Source organism: Peromyscus californicus, unplaced genomic scaffold (genome assembly GCF_007827085.1).
Source record: "Peromyscus californicus insignis strain IS unplaced genomic scaffold, ASM782708v3 Scaffold_5__1_contigs__length_169319896, whole genome shotgun sequence".
NCBI lineage: Eukaryota > Metazoa > Chordata > Mammalia > Rodentia > Cricetidae > Peromyscus > Peromyscus californicus.
Genome location: NW_026294573.1, coordinates 33811563 through 33822791, shown reverse-complemented (window position 1 = coordinate 33822791; position 11229 = coordinate 33811563). Strand labels below are relative to the sequence as shown.

Below are 11229 nucleotides of genomic sequence, written 5' to 3'. Positions count from 1 at the left end.
GTTAGTTGCCAAGGAAGAATGTCAGGAGAATATCAAGAAGGGAGCCAAGGACAGAACCCGGGAAGGTCGCAGAACCTTATTTGTTTGTAAATGTGCAGACTGGAGTTTGACTTGGCCGTCTTCTGTTCTCTCGTGGATGCTTAGGCCCTGGGTTCTATTCTCCAGGGATGGAAGTCTGGACCCATCCAGAACCTCCCACTGGAGTATGTGTTCTCCCAGCATGCTCTCTGCTCCTATTTGATGGCGCTCCCTACTTACAGACTGTTTCCTGGTCTGTGTTCGGAAAACTCCTATTGCTGTGGTCCAGATCTGCAGTGGGTGTCCCATAGACGCTCATGTGGGTCCCTGGGAAGGAGCGATGACAAAGACAGCCAGCTCATCTGAGTGGAGCAGCTGCGCAGCACCGAGAGCCACCGTCCTTGGATTGACTTAACCCCGCCATTCACTTATTCTGCAGTGCTCGGCAAGTTCCTCAACAGAAGCTGTGCAAAGTTATTTTGAGAATCAAATAACTTAACCTACATTTGCATGGGTGCCGCTCTGGAGCACACAACAGATGCTCTGGCGATCCTGAATCCTCTTTTCTTCCCTGCTTCCCCTTACCTGATATGTGATAGCCCATGTCAGTACACTTGGTAGAATTTATTTGGGGATGGAACCCCAGCTTAAGCAAGACAAACAACAAACAGAAACTCTGGGGCTCATTTTCTTGTGTGATTGCAGAAGCCATGCCCAGTTCCATCCAGGGTTCCCACAGTGTGTGCAGATCCCAGTTTTCCTCTTTTCTTTTCTGGGCTCTGCTTTTTCAGTGATTATTTAGTTCCCAGGGTTATTTAGCCAAGGTCCCAGAATTTTATCCAATTAATTTTCATCAGCCTGGCTTAGGTCCCATGCCCATCCCTGAGGCCTGAGAGGAGTAGTGTTCTGAGAAGCTCTCTCTCTCTCTCTCTCTCTCTCTCTCTCTCTCTCTCTCTCTCTCTCTCTCTCTCTGTGTGTGTGTGTGTGTGTGTGTGTGTGTGTGTAATTCCTCTGAGCTGAGGTGAGGGCGGAGCACCCTTACCCAGTCCATCTGTACCAAGAGAAGTCAAGAGGTGGGTTCTCAAGGGAACTCAGGACACTGTGACCAGAAGCAGACGATCTGGTGATGGGCTGAGAAGACCACCAGGTTTCTGGCATCGACTTAACTGCAGTGAGGCAAGACAGGCATTTTCTGCCTGGTGGGCTTTCTAAGGTCTTAGTGGGGTGGGCAGATGTCTCTTGGTTTGGGGCTTCCTCATTGTTTTATCAGTGCTATGAATCGGGAGGTACAGTTGGGGGATGGGGAGACCTAGTGAGCTCTATGAAGTGTTGGGGTTATGGTGTTCCCCCCAGTGTCCTGGAAGGAAAGAGAAGGCAGTCAGAGGTCATGAACATGGGGACTGTTGACACGCTCTGCAGTTAGGCACGGGCCAGTGGTGCCTTCAGTGTCTGGCCTGAGCAACAAGAAGGAAGGGAGTCACTTCCTTCCTTTGGGATTTGGAGTGATGGAAGGGGGTCTAAGAGACTGAACTTGACCTGGGAAAAGAGCGGTCACTTCCTGCCTCAGGCAAGGTTGGGAGGAAGCCAGAGAATGCATATCTCAGCTCCTCTGTTCCTTTCTTCCATGCTCACACCTGCACATCCCATTGGCTACCCCGTGGCAGAGTGTGAGCCCAGGTGATGTGGTCCCAGGGCGAGGCCAAGGGCAGAGAGTGGAGAGGCGCCGGTGAGGCTCCACTGTCCTGTGAGGTTTGCTCTTTGGGAAGAAAAGACTCTTGGCTTGTGGTCAGTGGTGCTGGGAGTGGGAGTTTAGTCAGCGTCTCTGGCTAAGTTCTGATTTATTCTCCTGCTTTTGGAAATGTAATAATCTCTCCATCAAAGCTCTATCTATCTGCCAAAATAATGCATGTCCTTTTGTACAAACGAAAGAATTACAGCTATTATGCAAACACTGAAGGGGACCACATTTGCATGCAGAGAGGAGAAAAAGAAAAAATCCTATTTGCAATGAAATTAATGATACCAACGTGGCAAAGAGACGTATGGGCACCCATTTAACACTTGGACAGGAACAGAACGAAGTTTCCTTGCCAACCCTGATGAAGTAATGGGGCCAAAAAGAAAATACTCTGAAATAGAGGCCTGGCTGGAATAAACCGGAATTGGGAATTTCTGGCCATTTGAAGACACCCTCGTCCCAACAAAAGATGGAAATAAAGGTTCTTACACAGACTCAGCATGAATATTAATGTTCTAGATCTGGTGCCTGCACCAAGTTCCTCATTAAGATGGGCCTCGTCAGAGAGCTGTGAGCAGGCAGGACCTGGGCTGCTGGGGGCCTGAGGAGGACGCGCTTTGCATCTGAAATGAGAAGGCAGGTAGATGGGAGAGGCTTAGACTATGTTTGAGTTCTGTTACATGGTGATGCATGATCACCAGGAAACAGGAGCCCGATGGAGAGAGAGAATGAATCATTTATTCTGAAGAGGAAAGCTGAAGTGTCCCTGGAGGATATTCCATTCCTAAGAGGCTCCCCTGCATGCCAGTCCTCAGGTTATTGGAACACTCCTCTGTCCGCCTTGATCACCCTGAGCATCTGGGGTCAGGACTGAGTCCACCCTATGTAGTCTCTTCTACCATCAGTGCTCGGCGGCACAGACCAGGCACACTTAGGGCATGTTGGATTGAGGGCCTGGGGAAATGGCTCTGTGGGTAAAGTGTAAGCATGAGGACCTGAGTTTGGATCCTCAGAACGCACATAAAGTGGACATTTTAGTAGTCCTACAGTGAGGTGGGAGTCTGAGACAAGAGGACTTTGATTGCTCAGATCATCCAGGGCTGACTTAAGCAGTGTGAACGCCACAAGACCCTGCTTCAAACAGGGTAGAAGGTGAGGATGGACATGGAGACTGTTCTCTGACCTCCTCAGATGCACCGTGGCATGTATGTGCCTGTAGATGGACACATATGCACATGTTATAAATAAAAAGCTTAAAAAATGTTGAGGAACTGGAGGGATGGCTCAGTGGTTAAGAGTGCTGGCTGTTCTTCCAGAGGACTTGGGTTCAGTTCCCTGCACCTACATGGCAGCTCAAAACTGTCAGTAACTCCAGCCACAGGGAATATAACACCCTCTTCAGGCCTCCCGGGCACCAGGCATGCACACAGTGCACAGACATACATGTAGGCAGCACATCTATACATACAAAATATGTTTAAAAATTAAAAAAATATTGAATTGAGAGATACAATAATCAATGAATCACGGAACTCTAGAGTCCCAAGTAGCTACAGAGATGACCAATTATAATGGTTCTGAATGAATACATGTACCTAGGATGGGAAGTTGGGCAGGGGTGACTTGGAGAAGGATAAGGACGGTGAGGTCTATTTGGCTATCAATCAATCCAATCACTTCTCCAGCCCCACAGCTTACATGGGCACTAAGATCCAGCCAGAGGGATTTTTGTTTTTGTTTTTGAAGCAGGGTCTAGCTATTTATCCCAGGCTGGCCTCAAACTTACAATCCTCCTGCTCCAGCCTCCTCTGGAATTCTGGGATCACAGGTATGCACCATACTTAGCTTGGGAACTTTATATTTTTAGACGCTCCTGAGGTGACATCCCCCTTACCAGCTGGAAACCCTTGCCCAGTGCCCACAGCCCATTCACCCTCCAATCCTTCCTGCTCCCACAGCTCAGCTGAAAACAGCTGCCCTTAATAGTTGCTTAGCAAGTGAAGTCCCAGGACTGCTCAGAAGTCACAGTGATGGTTTGTCTCCCAGGGCCCCACAGCCAGGCCATGCAGGATTGCTCCAGAGGAAATGGTGATGAACTTTCCCCAACCTCTGCTTCTCCAGCTCAGAATCAGGGTAAGGGCTGGCAGATGACCTAGGTCAGGACTTGTTGGAGACAGGATGTCATTAGATGGTGAGACCAGCCCCTGGAACAAGTGTTGGGGTTCCCTGGCACTTCCCCCACAAGTATGAAATAGGATGCATGCTCACTGTGGTGATTAGAATAAAATTGGCCCCCATAGGCTCATATATTTGAATGCTTGGTCAGTAGGGAGTGGAACTATAAGGTGTGTCATTGTTGGGGTAAGTATGGCCTTGTTGGAGGAAGTGTGTCACTGGGGGTGGGCTTTGAGGTTTAAAATGCTCAAGCCAGGCCCAATGTCTCTTGTTCTCTTCCTGCTGCCCTCAGATCTGGATATAGAACTCTTAGCTACCTCTCCAGCACCATGCCTGGCTGAGTGTTGCCATGCTTCCTGCCATGATGACAATGGACTAAACCTCTGAATGTAAGCCAGCCCCAATTAAATGTTTTCCTTCATAAGAGTTGCCCTGATCATGGTGTCTCTTCACAGCAATAGAAACCCCAACTAAGACACTCGCCTTCCCAGGTTGAATCAGATTCCATGTGCCTCTGTGGAGGCAAACAGAGCTTCTCTTCTAGAAGCTTTCCCACTCCTGCTCTCACCAGGATTCCACAGTCTCTACACGGGAATTGCCCTCATGATCATAGAATGTGCTGGACTAAAAGACTGCCTTTCACCTCCTCCTCATCTGTAAAGCCAACAGTATACTGAGATTACTATTTTCCAGCTTAAGTAGGGTAGGATATGGAATCATTAGAAGCATAGATACTGTGAGTATACAAACCTAAATAGTATGGAAAACACACACACACACACACACACACACACACACACACACACACACACACATACACATGCACCTACATAAACATACATACACACACACACACACACACACACACACACACACACACACACGTACACATGCACCTACATAAACATACATACATACACACACACACACACACACACACACACACACACACACACACACACACACGGAATGGTTGGATTCTGGAGCCAGGTAGTATGAGTTTAAATACCAGCTATGTAACATTTGGGAAGTCACTTTTCTGTGCCTTGGCTTCTTCATTTGAGAAATGAGATAACACCCTTTACTTCATGAGGTTGGTATAAGGATCAGTGAGGCACTATATGCAAAATTCCTAGAGCAGTTGCATACAGTAAGCACCAACTAATGCAACCTCTTATTAGCCTATCAAAGATGATAGGCCTCCGGGGAGAGGTGGCAGGTGGTAACTGTTCCTGCTTATTACAAGGCTGTGCACTGTTTAATAGCTGAAGGTTGAGAACTGAAGCTGTCTTAGTTGTAGGATTCTGAGTCAGAAAGAGTCTCTTTGAGAAAGGATGGCGTGTTTCCCTAGGCATGTTGCTAATACATATTAGTGTGATTTTTCATTTCTTGAATTACAGAATCTTGAGCACTGGGAAAGGGCTTACAATTCATCTTGGTCTGAATAGAGAAGGAACTGACTTGCTCAAGGTTGTCCAGTTATCCATGGCCTCTAATTGCTAGGGTAGCATTCTGCCTGCTCATCACCATAGTTACTGTAACAGAGTGCCTGGTGATATATTTTATATCCACATCTGTAATGTACAGAGTTATATCCACATGCACAGGCATTGAGATAGACAGCATGTTGGTCCTGTGAGGAGCCACAGGCATTTCATTGCTATACACCTTGTTTTCTTCTTTTAAGGAAGGTGGGGAGGCTGCGTCCATGCAGCAGGCTCCTCCCTACAACCAACAGAAAGAGCTTGGGTGGATCTGCGCCATCAAGAATTCAGAAGAAGGTTACCAGGCACCTGAAAAGCGAGGAGAGCGGGTGAACCAGGCTTGGAAAATCCCAGCCAAGGTCAGACAGTCCTGAGGATACTGCGGGCAAAGCTGCTGCCACTGGGCTCTGACCCTTGGTGGCTTGGCTGCTCTGAGCGCTCTCTATCCCCTGCATCTTTGCTTCACTCTTATTGGTCCAGAGCCTCAGCACAATATCCAGGAGCTGAGCTGGGTCAGACACCTAAGAGCCAGGATGAGGGGAGTGGAGGTGATGGTAGGATGTGGAGACAAGGTACCCAAGAACAACCAAGAACTACAGAGGAGAATTTGTCCCTTTGTGTCCTCTCTAGATAGGACAGTGTTTGAATGCTGGGTAATTAAAAAAAAAGTGAGAAAGGTTTATGGCCAGCAGGAAAGTTCTGAATTGGCCTATGACCAACTGCCCAGCCTTCACACCTTCCTGGAGTCTGCACCTGTGCTCTGTCTGCCTTCTTCATTCCCCGAGAGAGGAGAGAAGATAGACCAAACGAGACCACAGGGTCAAAAGATTTCCCCCTTCTGTTCACCTCTGTCACTAGCAGGATCATCCCTGAAGACCCTGAGTGTGTTCTATATGCTTACTATTGCTTTCTTGTGATAAAGGCCACATTACATAAAAGTCACCATTTTGGCCATTTTAGAGTATGTTATTCAGTGCCATTTAGTAGACTCACAGTGTCTTGTGACCATTGCCACTGTGCCATTCCAGAATACTTCCGTTACCCCCAAAACAAAACCTGTGCCCTGAAGCACTCTCCTGCCTCTGGTGCTCCTGGAAGCAAGTCTTCTGCACTCTGTCTCTACAGATCGGCCTATTCTAGAAATGTCACACAAATGCAACTGGACACGAAGCTGCCTTACTCTTGTGTCCCTTCCCTCACCCATCTCTTCTCCATTTGGCACCTCACACAGCAAAGGTCAGGGAGTTAGTCTGGTTCCTAGGCCCTTCCCTGAGGCTCACAGATGGGAGGGGAGGTGGTGAAGCCATCAGGAGACTAAGGAAATCCCCAGACAGGGAGGGGGGATGGCTCAGTCAATAAAGTGCTTGCCTTGCAAACACGAGGAACTGAGTTAGATCCCCAGAACTCAAGAAACATTGTCGTGTGCACTCCTGGCCACAAGGAGGGAGAGAGGGGCTGATCCCTCAGGGCTTGTTAGCCAGTGAGATAAAAGGCAGATGGCACCTGAGGGATGGCATCCAGGGTTGTCTGTCCTCTGGCTTCCAGCCCAACACACATGTGTAAGCACCCTCCCTTCCAAAAGAATCCCTGGACAGACGAGGAACTGGGGGTCATTGTCTGATTGACCACAGAGCAGGAGGTGGCTTGTGGGAAATTCCAAGTGAGTTTTACCAGAATGGTGGTAGGTCAGGATGGATGGGAACAACATCAGAACACATTCAGGCTGTACCACTGGCCTCTGCATGTCCTGCCTTCTCCATTCTGTCCTCCAGCATGGGGGGAGCACACTGAGGAAGTACCTGGTCTTCTGAGGCTCAGGCAGTGAGCAGCAGGTGCACCACAGGGCCTTCCTTTCCCTGCGGTCTCCCCACAGCTTAACTAGAAAGAACACAGGTTGGGGGCTGTGCCAGCAGCCAAAACAGTAATATTAGCCAGGGTGACAGGACATTGCAGAGACCCCGGAGTACAATAGCTTAAAGAAGCTGTAGGTGTGGCCTGGAGAGATGGCCTAGCAGTTAAGACTACTTGTTGTTCTTGGGGAGGACCCAGGTTTGATTCCAGCACTTATATGGTGGCTTCTGTCTTCCATACCACCAACTCCAAGGGATCCAATAAACTCTTCTGACCTCTGTGGGCACCAGACATTCACGTGGTGAACATACATGTACACAGGCAAAACATTCATACACATAAAACAAGCAAATAATTAAGAAACTCTGCCAGGTGCTTGCTTCTCATTGGACAGTTCCCTGGAGTGAGTCGGGCCAGCAGGCAGATCTGCCTGTCACTGTTACCCAGGCTTCAAAGCTGACAGAGTCAGTCTCTTTATCTTCAGCAGAAGGTTTCTGAGGGGTCGCCTGGGAGGCTCAGCTGGTGGGCTATGAAGTGGTCCTGTACCAGGCAAGGCTGAGCTCACCAGAGGGAGACTGCGTCAGTTCCACAGCTACAGCCAATCTCCTCCAGGGCAGCTCTCCTCTGACATTCAGGCATGGAAGGTCTTAGGTGGGGGGCTTCAGCAACTCCTTGGGTTCTGACACCACCTCCCTGGCCCTACTGGATATCAGCAACTCAGTGTCTAGGGACAGCCCTTGCAGGGATCTCTGCAATGTCTTCAACCAGCACCCAGATGTTTAGGGACAACGGTCTGGCTGAGGTGCTTGGTAGAGAAAAAGGTAAGTTTAGAGAAAATGGTAAAGGAGGAAAGCCCTGATTATCAGCTCTGGACTCATGGCAAGTGACTGGAAACCATTGCTACCATATTTCCCTATCTACACACTCCTTTATGTCTGCTTTATAGGGAGAATACTGATGGTAGCCAACTTTGACATTTAGGTTCCAGCTCGGCCACCTGAAATGGCATTGTGTTTGGGATGCTTGCATCTGCCTGAGCATGGGGTAAGGTTTTCACCTTAAACAAAAACAAAGCTGGAAGCCGAAGGCGTATAGAGTGGGCTGGACTGACCACGCAGGTTCAGCTCCTGTATTGATCTTTTTCTCCTCTGCTCATGCTTTTTCTGGGCAGCTGACCCCATCGGCTCAATCATTTGGGCTTTTGTGAGGGTAAACTTTCCATTCATATCAGCCAACCACAGGCTGAGGCTGAGTCTTCCTCATCTCTTCTTCCTCTGGGAGGGGGACGGATCTACATTGTTGCTGGTTACTCAGGGCCTTGTCTCTCCTGCCCAGGCCCCTGTAAGTGGTCTGTCATTGAAGTTTCTTCATTTGGGTCATATGGGGGCAAATTGTTCCCTATGGGACCAGATTTTCCCCATCCTGAACTCCCGAACAACTCTAGCAAAGGGGCACTGAGTGTCCCACTTGTCGCAGAGCACGAAGGCTGTCTTTGGCATCCAATGACTCAAAACTGGGCTGAGGACCTGCCATTTCAGGGAATCATATGAGGCCAGAACAGAGGACAGGAAACAGCTCTGTGCTCCCGTTTCTCTATTTCAAGGAAAGCAACCAGCAGTCATTCCACCTTACCTCTTCCTGAGGTTCGCTGTGCCCCAGAACATGATCCAGGTGTCACTGCACAACACCTCTCAGGACCCCCACCACCCCCATGCTTCAGACATGGGCACCAATGATGAGTGCATGTCCACATGCATTATTTTAGCAGGGCTGGAATCCAGGGGGGCAGGAGTGAGAAACTAGTGTGATTTGTCAGACAATTTATACCAACCTCAGGCTTCCGTGGAACTTAATTCCTTTAATTAATGACTATTGGCCACTAAATAACCGTCCACAGTCTCTTTCCTTTGTGTCCTGTTGATATTGATAAACTAACCTGTGCTCTGGAGTTACTGGCTAGTACATTATTACTTCTAGTCGCTGAAGGTGGCCAGTGCTGGATGCAGATGTGAAAGGATGATGGCCAGGTTAAGTGCAGGGTTCAGAGGTCAGATCTCATGGCTTGGGCCAAACAGTTTGAGTGGAAGGGGTCAGAATCCAAGTAAAAGCTCCAAAGCCTTGACCCAGTTTCCTGTTGGACATTCTACTAACTCACATGGCAAGGAAAAGGAATAAAATGACTTTAACAAGATACAGAACTAGACTTGGTGCCCAGCAAGGATGAGCGGATAAAGAAAAAGTAGTGTGTATACACTATGGAGTTTAACCTAGCATAAAGAATGATACAATTATGATATTTGCAGGAAAGGGGATGGACCTGGAGATCATGACGTTAAGTGAACTAAGTCAGATTCATAAAGCCAAATATAACACTTCTCTCGTTAGTTAATATGTTCATACTTTCTGTATATGCAATATGAAGGTAGAAAGGAGACTTTGTGGAGGGAAGAAAGTGTCTAGAAGGAATCAGGGGGCAATAAGGGAAGACGATGGGGAGACAAACACTGCAACATTGCATGCTGCCTCTGTGTGGACTCTAGATTCAAATCTATCATCTATCTATTTATCTGTCTATCTATCTATCTGTCTGTCTATCTATCTATCTATCTATCTATCTATCTATCTATCTATCTATCTATCATCTATCTATCTATCATCTATCTATCTGTCATCTATCTATCTATCTATCTGTCATCTATCTACCTATCTGTCTGTCTGTCTATCTATCATCTATCTCTCTGTCATATATCTATCTATATATCTATGTATCTATCATGTTTATCTATCTAATCTATCATCTATCTCTGATTATTATCGATGTGTCTATCATCTATTATCTATCTACATCTACTTTCTACCAAGTCTATAATGTCTGTTTATTATCTATCTTTTTTATTTATCTCTTCTGTCTGTCTATCTATCTATCTGTCTGTCTATCTATCTATCTGACCTGAAGTAATAAAAGGGACCATTCAAGGGTAGAATGCAGAGCAAGAGAGAAGAAGGGAGACAAGGCAGGATAATGGGAGGCAAATATCCAAAGTACAATGACATATATATATATATATATATATATATATATATATGAAAATAGCATAACAAAGTCCTAAAACTATAAAATTAAAAAAATTGCTTTTTAAGATTGAGACTGGGAAGATGGCTCTGGGGTTAAGAGCACTTATTGCTCTTGCAGAAGACCTAGGTTTGATTCCCAGCACCCACATAGTGGTTCACAACCAACTGTAACTCTAGTTCCAGGGAAATTGATGCCCTCTTCTGACCTCTGCAGGCACACACATGGTACACACAAATACATACAGGCAAAACACTCATACATATAAAATAAAATAAATCCTAAAAGTTTTTAAATGGCTTTAGGACAGTCAGACCCAATTCCTGAAATTTGAGATGAGGTGAATAACAGCAAAATCATGTGGGTCATGGGTTCAGTTCCTGGCACCCACGTGGCAGCTTGCAACTGTCTGTAACTTCAAGGGCTCCAGCCACATACATGGTGCACATATACACATCTAGTTAAACACTCACATGCATAAAAATAAAAATAAATCTAAAAAAAACTATATGAGGGAGGGCTGGAGAGATGGCTCCATAGTTAAGAGTACTTGCTGTTTTTACAGAAGACTTTGGTTCAGTTCAATTCCCAGCACACACATGGCGGTTCACAAATGCCTGCCATTCTACTTCCAAGGGATCCTACACTGTTTTCTGGTCTCTGAGGACTGCTGTACATACATGATATACATGAACCCGCTCTCTCTCTCTCTCCCTTCCTCTTTTTCCTTCTCTGTCTCTCTCTGTCTCTGTCTCTTTCTCTCTCTGTCTCTCTCTCTCTCTCTCACACACACACACCACATACACACACACACACACATTCTCTCTCTCTCTCACACACACACACACACACAATTAGTTAAAGAAAAACTGCATGGGTTAGAATGAAGA

General features: G+C 46.9%; 1 long non-coding RNA gene across 1 annotated transcript; it reads left to right on the top strand.

Annotated features, from left to right (window-relative positions):
• The first annotated feature begins 982 nt into the window (after positions 1 to 982).
• Positions 983 to 6819, top strand: LOC128097805 (uncharacterized). The gene is made up of 3 exons (XR_008213995.1): positions 983 to 1091; positions 4224 to 4320; positions 5619 to 6819. It is a non-coding gene; the product is annotated as an uncharacterized LOC128097805 (long non-coding RNA).
• Positions 6820 to 11229: the final 4410 nt, after the last annotated feature.